At 35.7% G+C, this 11,507-nt stretch overlaps 1 protein-coding gene across 5 annotated transcripts in view; it reads right to left on the reverse strand.

Annotated features, from left to right (window-relative positions):
- HDAC10 (histone deacetylase 10) overlaps positions 1-8,715 on the reverse strand; it is a 236,388-nt gene extending 227,673 nt beyond the window's left edge. For 4 of the 5 annotated variants that reach the window (XR_008402807.1, XM_053716638.1, XM_053716640.1 and 1 more), the window contains exon 1: positions 8,604-8,715. The gene's annotated coding sequence lies outside the window, so the exon portion shown is untranslated. Of the gene's footprint in view, positions 1-8,582 lie in introns of all 5 variants that reach the window. The other variant, XM_053716639.1, reaches the window with a different exon arrangement.
- Positions 8,716-11,507: the final 2,792 nt, after the last annotated feature.

Raw genomic sequence — 11,507 nt, forward strand, 5'->3', positions numbered from 1 at the left:
CGCCATTAATTTTTGAAGGTAAATCTATCTTAATGTTTCAGGATTACTCATCTGAGACATCACAAAAACGGAAAGAAGTAACCCCAATATGCACAAAATTAATTCAGGCAGGGATTAAAGCTACGGTCATCTATCCAGCAAAGATTAAGATTTTAACAGAGGGAGAAAATAAGATACTTAATACCCCAGAGGAAGCTAAGGAATTTGCAAAATTGAAAAGCATTGCACTTTAAATTGAACAGGAATAAAGAGAATGATATTAAATCACTTATAAATATGTTAATATGGAGTGTCAAAGTATATTGTTTATTGTGCTGAATTCGGCCAAGGAGCCCGATGCGGTTCAGTATTATTGTTTTTTTAACTGTGTCCTATTGTTTTGGTGGTGGAGTTTTGTCTTTTTTTTTTTTTTTCTCTCCGAACCCCTCCTCTCCCCCCCCCCCCCATTACACACCCCTCTTTTTATGGAAAGATCTTAGTGTCAGATAACCTATATATTTAAAAATGAATAATATACTTAACCTTGCTTCTTGGAATGTGGGGGGGATAACCTCACCACAGAAACGCAAAAAGATATTAAAACAGTTAAAAAGATATAAAGTAGACATTGCTTTCCTTCAAGAAACGCACTTGAATGAAATCGAACTAGGTAAACTCAAAACTGACTGGGTAGGCGAAATAGTGGGTACACCGTGCTTGAATAGGAAAAAAGGGGTCGCTCTTCTGTTTCATAAAAAAATTAAATTTAAAGTACTTAATACGGAGATAGACCAAGATGAGAGAGATCTTATCATGCAACTTGAAATAGCAGGGACGAGATTTACATTTTGTAATATTTACGGCCCTAATAAAACAGATAAAGCCTTCTGGGTAAAGTTACAAAGAAAACTACTACCCCATTTTTCAGAGAATCTAATTGTGGCAGGCGATCTAAACTTAGTTAAATACCCCACATTAGATAGATTAAAGCCATCACTAAATAAAAATAGTAAACAAGAAACAAAAATATTTAAAAACTGTTCTAACTTACTACATCTTAACGACATCTGGCGGATTCAAAATCCAGACCTGAAAAAATTTACATGTGAATCATACGCACATCGCACATTGTCTAGATTAGACTATTTTTTAGTAAGTGATAAAATGTTGCGTTTAGAGTTGAAACCCGAAATACAAGAAATACTCATTTCAGACCATGCCATTATTACTTTGCACATTAAATTTTGTAACCCACAGGAAATGAATCTTGGTAGGTTTTTTTTCCCAGGCATCTTGTTTCAAACACACAATTTAAGGCATGGATAAGATTAAAATGGATAGAATTCATGCAGAATAATGAAACAAGTGAAGTTAAAACAGAAATACTCTGGGAGACTTTTAAGGCAGTGATAAGGGGTGAAATAAAAGCATACTTGGTAGTACAAAAACGAAAGCAAATGGCCAGGGATCTAGAACTTGCCTCACAGTTACGTAATGCGTTTAATTCCTATATTAGTGATCCATCCGAAGTGCTCTGGTTATCATATCAAAAAGTTAAAAAAGAAAGAGAATTATTTCTGACACAAAAGGTGGCACAAGATGATCTCAGGAAGAGGTTTTTTTCTATAGACATGGGGGAAAAGCAGGTAAAGCTTTAGCCAATCTAACTAGAGCAAAAAAAAAGAAGGAACCAATTACAGCCATTAAGACCACAGAAGGTCGTATTATAAATAAACCAGCAATTCAAAGTTATATATGTACATACTTTAAGGAAGTCTACTCAGAGACAGCAATAGATACGCAAGCTAAAAATGAGTTCTGGGAAAAAATAAGGGTCCCAAGGCTAGATAAATCGAGTTTGGATGAACTAAATCTCCCCATCACTCTACTTGAAGTAACTAATGCAATTAAAAAATTGGCAGCTAATAAAGCTGCTGGCCCAGACCAACTCCCTGCCGAACTCTATAAACTACTTGCGGAGGATATTTCCCCACTATTAGTTTCCTTATTTAACCAATTTTTTATTAAAAATAACTTACGGTCAAAATATTTTGCGGCATCACTTATAACTCTGATACTTAAAAAAAACAAAAACCCAGAGGAAATAGGTTCATATAGGCCGATCTCACTATTAAATAGTGACTATAAACTTTTAATGTCTATAATGGCACATAGATTTAAACAAGTCATTGGATCCCTCATTCACAAAGGCCAGGTGGGTTTCATGCCGGGCCGAAACTCATCACGCAATTTACGCAAACTCCAGCTAGTATTAAATATATATCAAAAACAAACAGAAAGGAAATTATATACTACAGACATAGACGCAGCAATAGTATCAATTGATGCAGAGAAGGCCTTCGACTCCATAACTTGGGACCATCTATTTACAGCATTAAAAAAGTATGGAGTCGAGGGCCCTTTCTTTCAATTTATACAAGCATTATATCATTTATCGTCTGCCGCAGTTATTATCAATGATACTACTACAGACTACTTTTCTTTAAACAAGGGTTCAAGGCAGGGATGTCCATTGTCCCCCTATCTATTTAATCTAGCGCTCGAGCCTCTGGCTATCCAGCTCAGAAAAGAACTGGAGGGAATTAAAATAGGTAAAAGAAAGATAACAACATTGCTATATGCGGACGATTTATTAGTACTATTATCCAATACAAAAAAAAATATCCCCGCCCTAAATCAAATGCTACGAGATTTTGGGGTCTTTTCAGGCTATAAGGTCAACCTTACAAAAACAGAAATTTACCGGCTAAATAAAAATAAGGACTCATTACAAATCTCCCCTTTTAAAGAAGCAAAAGATCACTTTACTTATTTGGGTATTAAACTGTCAACTAATTTTGAAGACTGGTATGATTTTAATTACCCACCAATCTTCCTTAAAATAAAACAATATATGGAAAAGTGGGCCAAATTTAAACTCACGTTGACAGGCAAAATCAATCTAATTAAGATGCTATTATTTCCCAAATTGTTGTACCCAATGCAAAACCTACCAATATTAATAAAAAAAAAGGATCTTAATAGATTTAAACAAGAATGTATACAATTCCTATGGGGGGGAAAGAAGAAAGGCAATCTCATACAAGAAACTCATGCTGTTTAGAACCGAAGGAGGGCTAGCGTTACCTGACATAGAAATGTATAATTTAGTCTGTATTGGCAAGATTGCCTTAGACTGGCTGACTGAAGCTGATTATTATGCAGCTCTGCCGTTAGAAAGAGTCTTAGTATACCCATTTTCCCTTACTGCCCTTCTTCATATACCTAGAGATAAATGGCCTTATAAAATTAAATATCTGCCTACTGTCCAGATGGTAATTATTGCATGGCAGAGAATACTACAGATTTTCGATATTGATAGTTCTTTCTCCATTTATCTACCCATATTGGGAAATCCTAATTTTAAACCAGCACTGGATTCAAGTATATTTAAGACCTGGGCTCAAAAGGGGGTTACCAAGGTATATCAATTTATAGATAAAGAATTATGGACCTGTAAGACCTTTACTAAAATAAAACAAGAGTATGAGATAAAAAACAAAGAATTCTACGCCTTTCTACAAATTAGGCATTATCTAAAGGAAATACTACAAAGTAATCTGCCGATAGATACCTGGAACCCAATAGAACCTATTTTAAATCTCTTTAAGGCAGGCAGGTATAGTATCTCAACAATATATAGGCTGATTATTTCTAATAATGGCTTCAATAACCTACAAAAACTAGCAGAAAACTGTCGGGTTTCGCCAGAAAGAATTCAAGAAAGCTTTAACCTTATAGGTAGAGCAACAGTCTCCACCTCATGGAGGGAGACACATACTAAATTTATAAATAGAATCTATATTACTCCACAGGTAAAGGCCAAATGGGATAAAACTATAACACCCTGCCAGAAGTGTAAGAATAATAGCGCAGATTTGCAACACTGTTTCTGGTACTGTTATAAAGTTAAAAAATTTTGGTGCAAGATAGGTAACTGGGCTAGTAAAATTAATCAATGTAATTTTCAAATAACGGATAAGAATGTTTTCTTTTTCATTAATCAAGAAGAGACAGCTCTTAAAAACATCCGCCAATTGAATACTTTAATCATTACAGGAAGGCTTTTAATTCTGAAATATTGGAAGTCTAAAAAAGCCCCAAGTTTGAAAGAATTTAAGCAAAAGCTCCAAAATCAAATTATTTTGGAACAAATGGATACGTCAGTAAACTCAGAAGCTCAGGTCACTCAGAAGCTCAGGTCAAGAGATTTTTTTGCAAATGGAAAAGTGTAATTGTTGATATACCAGAAAACATGCAGAGACAGATAATTGCACCTTTTAGGGGTACAATATATATGGAACAAGCTATAGCGAATAACGAATATCCTGGGTAGTCAGCCATTGGGGGTCGGTGTGGAGACGGGAGACAGAGGGGTTCGGAGAACTATTATTTTTTTTTATTTTTTTTTTTTTAATCTTTTTTGTGTGTCTTGTGTGGTTCTGTTTTGTCTTGTTTTGACTCGTTTTTGGTTGTATCTCATTTTTATGATATAAGAAAATTCCCAATTTCAACATGCAAATAAGGTTTTGGTAACAATTATTGATTCCACAGAAGTATCTTCCTTCTTTCATTAATGTAATTAGATACACATTTACAAATGCATGGAAACAGTGTGTTTTGTTTAAATCTATGTATAAAACTGTGTTGACAAAAAGTGTGTTGTGATACCAAGAGTAAGTGTATCGACTGTACTAGGGACTCCTGATGTTCTTATTTTGCCTTATTTTCTTTTTCTTTTGTTCTTACCAATGGAATGGAATGTTGAATTGGTCAATAAATAATTATAAATAAAGAGAGCGGACATGAGGATGATGACATCAATGTCGGGAGGCGTGGCGGATCAGCGTGCAGGAGTCTAGCAGTGATCGGAAGGAACAGATGATGGAGCATCATCATGTTTGATAATATAAATCTAGATAAGTATCCAAACTTCCTCTAGACTAACGAGCATATAGTTATATTAAAACAAGGCAAAGGGCCGTTTTGACCGAGTGCATATGCGAGTCCAGTACATTACTAATGCGCATGCGAGTCTATTACTTTACTAGTGCCCATGCGATGTCCTATATAACTCAGTAATATGAATATTCATAACAAGTGGGGCGAAACTCATTTATGATTGGCTGGGACACATTTAATCTTTTTGCATATGTTCTACCTACAAATATGGGCGGTCTTTGTCACTTGTTTTGTGCAAAAATAAAAGTTATTTTCCTGTGGTTGTCAGCTTCGTTCAAAGTGCAAAGTAGGCAGATTGTATTACATTCATATAAGAAATTATAATTATGTGTTTTATTAATGTATGGTTTGTCAGATTTCTAACCATTTGAGGTAGGAGTCCTTGGCAGTAAGTAGGTTACCTGAGAGTACTCTGCTCTGAGTTCAGCCACTACCCTCTATATCTAGTAACGGAGCATTAGGCTCCAGGTCATCAAGACTGGAATTATATCAAGGACAACACCTCCAGCTTCTGCAGAACACATGGTATAGATAAGGAGTTAGCTGAGCCATAAAAATATACATCACATTGATTATCTCCTATTTGCCACCAGAGAATTACTTACATAGGGCACTTTGATTGATTACTATAGCATAATACCTTGAAAAACTGAATAAATATAGATTTGTCCCAGAGCCATCTTTATAATCTTACTATATAATAGACAACTACAAAGTAAGAATTGAATCAGCTGTATCTGCAAACAATTATAATTTAAAGGGATAGTACACCCAATGTTGTACTTTCATGATTCAGATAGAGCATGCAATTTTAAGCAACTTTATAAATTTACTCCTATTATAAATTCTTTATTTGTTATCTTGCTATCTTTATTTGAAAAAGTAGGAATGTAAGCTAAGGAGCAGGCCCATTTTTGGTTCAACACCCTGGCTAATGCTTGTGATTGGTGGCTACATTTAGCCACCCAATAAGCAAGAGCAACTCAGGTTCTGAACCAAAAATGGGTCGGCTCCTAAGCTTTACATTCTTGCTTTTCAAATAAAGATACCAAGAGAAGGAAGAAACATTGATAATAGGAGTAAATTAGAAAGTTGCTTAAAATTCATTGCTCTATTTGAATCATGAAATTGTAACTTTACTGTCCCTTTAATAAGCAAAAAATACAATATATATATATATATATATATATATATAATATCTATCTATATATATATATATATATATATATATATATATATATATATATATATATATATATATATATATATATATACAGTGAGGCCTCGGTTTACTAATTTAATTCGTGTAAACTGAAATTTCGTATACCGAGTCGTGCGTAAACCGGGGCCTCACTGTATATAATATCTAACATAACTGCACCACATAGATAATGGGAAAATTTAACAAATAATTGCTACCTATGCATTTCCTGTAGCCATTACAGGCGCTGGGGGGAAAAGAAAGAAAAGAAAAGAAAAGAAAAGAAAAGAAAAGAAAAGAAAAGAAAAGAAAAGAAAAGAAAAGAAAAGAAAAGAAAAGAAAAGAAAAGAAAAGAAAAGAAAAGAAAAGAAAAGAAAAGAAAAGAAAAGAAAAGAAAAGAAAAGAAAAGAAATATAGTTAGAATAAGGTTAAAGAAGGGAATGATTAAATTGGACAGAAAACAACAACATTGTTATTTTGTAGCAGGGGCAAACCCTGAGTGTAACAGAGCTCGATTATAGTACTCACTCAGGTTGTGTGTCTTGTAGTTTGATGTTAGAATCAGCGGAGAGCATACAAGCTAGCTAGGCGTTCAGTGCTGCGGTAATTTAAAATTCACTAAACCACCAAGCAGCAATGTAACCAAGCAGCAGTGGACAGATAAAGATTAAAGACCCAGGAACTTTCATGCAAGGCATGGTTAACAAGCGAGGAAGCTGTATTTCATGGAGGTGCGGATTGGAAGCACGCTCCATGTCAGCAAGGGAGGTATTGTATGCGCTCCGCTGATTCTAACATCAAACTACGAGACACACAACCTGAGTGAGTACTATAATCGAGCTCCGTTACAAAGTGGCTGTATGGAGGAAACACAGCAACTTCAATGTTGCAATTAATTGTGTGATTGGTTTTTTTGAGCAATATTAAAAACTTGCATCTTTCACAGGATATACAAACAAATTGCATAGCGCAAAAGATTGTATTACAATCAATGTCCGCTGCTACACCAAGGGGATCCCCAATCAATTTTGGACTTTAATTTTTCTGGGACTAATTGTTTGAATTCTCAGATGGTAATAATTTTAGGGTCCCCTGTTACAAAATAACAAAGTTGTTTTCTGTCCAATTTAATTTTTGCTGTTGGTCTTTGTACAATTGATGGCATTCAGCATTAAATTGATGTTTAGTTTGTAGCATTCCTCTGTGCATTATTAATTGCTTATTATCTCAAACCTCAAAGTGTATAGGTTATTTAGGGGCAATGATTTAGTTTAGTGCTGGATAGGGCAATCTTTTTCCCATTCCCTTCTTTAACCTTATTCTAACTATATCTCATTGTCCTTTCTTTCTCTTTCTAACTATCATTCACACACACACATATATATATATATATATATATATATATATATATATATATATATATATACACACACACACACACACACCATTAGAATAAATTACAGTCCTTTTACATAAGGCTACATAAATCTAAATGAGCATGGGCGCATTTCAATTTTAAATAGAAGCATTTTTATCAAATATACTTCCACTAGCAAAAATGCTTTGAGAAAACATTTTCCCCCAGCAGCATACGCACATATGCTGTGAGTGCCCTGTGCACCAGCACAGAAACACTACACCTCTCAGAGAGTCAGCAGTGGCCTGTATGGCAAACATTAACTCTTCACAGGCACAGTACACACCACTAGCAGCTGTGAGCTTGAATACTGGTGTACAAGACCTCATAGCATATGCCTCTGAAAACAATAATAACCTTTAAAAGAACAATTTTTGCTAATGGAAGTATATTGCTAAAATGCTTCTATTTACAACTGAGATGTACCAATACACTTTTAAATTTTTACCTTTTTTATCCATATTCTTGCTGTTTCTCTGTCTCCTGCTATTCTATTTTTTTCTCTCTATGAACTCACTATTTTTTCTGCCCTAGCATACAGACTCTTTTTCTGATACTTCTGCCCACTAGTATCTCTTCTGAATAAACTTGATTTTGCTCTTGCAGCATTTAGGTAAGAAAACTTGTTAGAAATTATATAGTATTGCTTATGGGACAACAATGCTGATACATAATTGTAACAAGTAACGCCAGGTGCAATGGATCAAAGCTGTTCGCATTACTTTCGCTACCACGTGGCAAAACTTGTAAAGGGTGGGTCCTTTAAAAGCTACCTACTGCTCTTATCTTGCTCTGAGAGTATAGTACTGTCTGTGATCAGAATCATTTTAATTCTTACAGTAAAATAAGGCTGTACATCATTTAGAGAGCCAAAATAATATTTTATTAAAATAAAGTCTTTTCGTTTGTAAAGGATTGAACATTAACAACGCACCACCATGAGGAAAATAACAACTCACTAACATGTATTTCTATTACTTGCACCTTCTGTTCTGTGTACGATCCCAAACTTGAACTCAGTCACCCACAAATTGGTTACAGGTAGCAGCTAGCTCCCTTTCGGCTAAAGAACCGATGACGTCACAGTAACAGTCATATGACAATGATCACATGGTACAGAGAGGGCTACAGGAAGCGGTAGAGTCAGTGTAGGAATGATATTTTATATCCTTCTTTAGGTTCCAATTCCTTTACCTATAAAAAACGCGTTAGAGATTCGGATGTGGAAAAAGCGAGGAAATGAATTTCAGGGACAAGAAAAAAAAATGGTTTCTCACAAAATCCTGATTACTCCCCTGTACCTACAGCAAAATTACGGGGATCTGGAGGTGTAAGGGGCAGGGGAACAAACCTCTTGCATTTTTTTTTTACCAAATAGTATTTTGTAATTTAGCTATGATTTGTATTTATGTCAACATTTTGTGGACTGATGGAAATGCACATTTTATTAGCTGGTGGCGTGAGAGTGATTGTGTGTGGCAGAAACCGTAGAAGAGAGCAAAAATAAATTATTATAGACCGTACAAAAAAAAAATGCCCCATTTTCTGTCATTTTACTTTGAAAATTGTGGTTTTTCAAATTCCGAGAATGTGAAGTGTGTATTGCAGGGTTCACAAACAAAGCACTGCTACATAGCTGCACTTAAAGGGACAGTAGAGTTGAACAGAACTACATCAGAGTGGTTACTACTCGTCATACTGTTGATTTTCGTCCTATGTCTTTTTTGCATCTTGGAGCTTACTTATTCTTGCATTTTGTAACAGAAGTGGTTCACAGTCACAGGTCAGATTGCAGCTTTGTGACAACGGTATTGTCCCCTTTGGATTGGTGTGCATGATACAGTGCAGGGGAGCTTTACATTTTTTTTTTATATTCATCTGGCCTTTTTTTTTTTATATATGTTATGCAATTGTCAAAAACTGCAAAACTGTAAACCTCCTACTCTGTATTGTGTGTGTGCTAGGCTGAAGTACACAAACAGCTGTGAAAAAAACAGCAACATCACTGATCTGTGAATTGTCCCTGCTTTTATTGCAGGGTGCAAGAATACGCTGGCTCCAAGATGGTCGGCACCCAGTATGAAAATGTGGACCTACAACAATTAGCACCTGTAAAAGGTTAAAACAGGAGAGTGGATCTCTAGATCTGAAGGCATAGGAGGAAAAACAGTAATATGGTGAACAGTAACCATTCTGTTGAAGTCTAATGTCTCTGTAATTAGGGACATAAGGGCTTAAACACATAGATAAAATACCACTCAGGAGCCACAGAACACTGCTGTGTATGTATGAGTTTGTGTGTATGTATCTATGAGTTTGTGTGTATGTATCTATGGGTTTGTGTGCGTGTACGTATGGGTTTGTTTGTCACAATCACAACCCCTTGTCACAATCAATTTTCTTGGAATAAACATAGCTTCTGCCATCTCTGTAATGGGCTTTGAATATATTTATATAAAGTAATCATGTCGCCTCTTAACCGCCTTTTTTCTAGGGAAAACAGACCCAGTTTGGCTAGCCTCTCCTCATAGCTTAAATTCTCCATTCCCCTTTATTAGCTTTGTGGCCCTTCTCAGAACTTTTTTCTAGTTCTGTAATATCTTTTTTTGTGTTCGGTCCCCAGAACTGCACTCCATACTCAAGGTGAGGTCTTACCAGGGATTTATATAGTGACAGAATTATGCTTTCCTCCCTTGAATCAATGCCGCCCTCTTTTAATACATGCTAGTATCTTATTAGCCTTTGAAGCCGCTGCCCTGCATTGAGCATCCATCTTTAGCTTGTTATCTATTACTACTCCTAAATCCCTTTCCTCCTCTGGGGCCCTATTGCATATGCGGCGTCGCCCGCAAAAGCCGGCGACGCTGTTTTTTACGTGATTTTGGTATTACACATACGGCGTAGCATGCAAGTTACGCGCGTATATTTCACCCGTCGCCTGCAATTTTTACTTCCATAAGCTAACATGGGACCGCGTCGCAAATCGGTATCCAATATTCAGCGCAAGAACTTACGTGGCGAAAATGGAGAAATCTTACTCCATTTTCACCTCGCCATACAAGGCAGCCGCAGCAGGCCTTGCGCTGAGTATGGGAGCACCGTAACTCCCAAAAATGCCTTGAAAAATAAACTAACGCATGCACAATATCTACCTGTCAACCGCAATCCCCCACCGCAATAACTAATAAAGTGTATTAACCCCTATATCCGCCATCAAACCCACACCTCAACTAATAAAAGTATTAACCCCTAAACCAACAACACCCCCACAATGCAATAAGCCTAATTAAACTATTAACCCCTATATCCGCCATCAAACCCACACAGCAAGTAATAACTAAATTATTAACCCCTAAATCCACCAACCCCAACATCGCAAACTACCTATTAAAACTATTAACCCCTAATCCGCCATTAACCCACAACACAAAAAACTACCTATTAAAGTATTAACCCCTAAACCTCCAAAGCCTGCAACGCAATAAACCTTACACCCCCTAAATGTACCCAAATTACCTAAATTGCAAAATACTAAAGTTACTATTAAAATAAAAAAAACTTAACACTACTTTAAAAATAAAAATAAACTAAGTATAAATTAAAGGGACAGTCTAATCAAAATTAAAATTCTGGTGTAGACTGTCCCTTTAAGTTACAATTACAGAAAATAAAAAAATCTAAGATTACATAAAATAAAAAACAAAATTACCAAATTTTAAAAAATTATACCTAATCCCTATGAAAATAAAAAAGCTCCCCCCCAAATAAAAACACCCCCTACTCTAAGAATAAACTACCAGTAGCCCTTAAAAGGGCTTTTTGCAGGGCATTGCCCCAAGATAATCAGCTCTTTTACAACAAAATACACAAAGTCCCCCCTAACAGTAA

The sequence above is a fragment of the Bombina bombina genome, chromosome 6 (assembly GCF_027579735.1).
Source record: "Bombina bombina isolate aBomBom1 chromosome 6, aBomBom1.pri, whole genome shotgun sequence".
Taxonomy (NCBI): domain Eukaryota; kingdom Metazoa; phylum Chordata; class Amphibia; order Anura; family Bombinatoridae; genus Bombina; species Bombina bombina.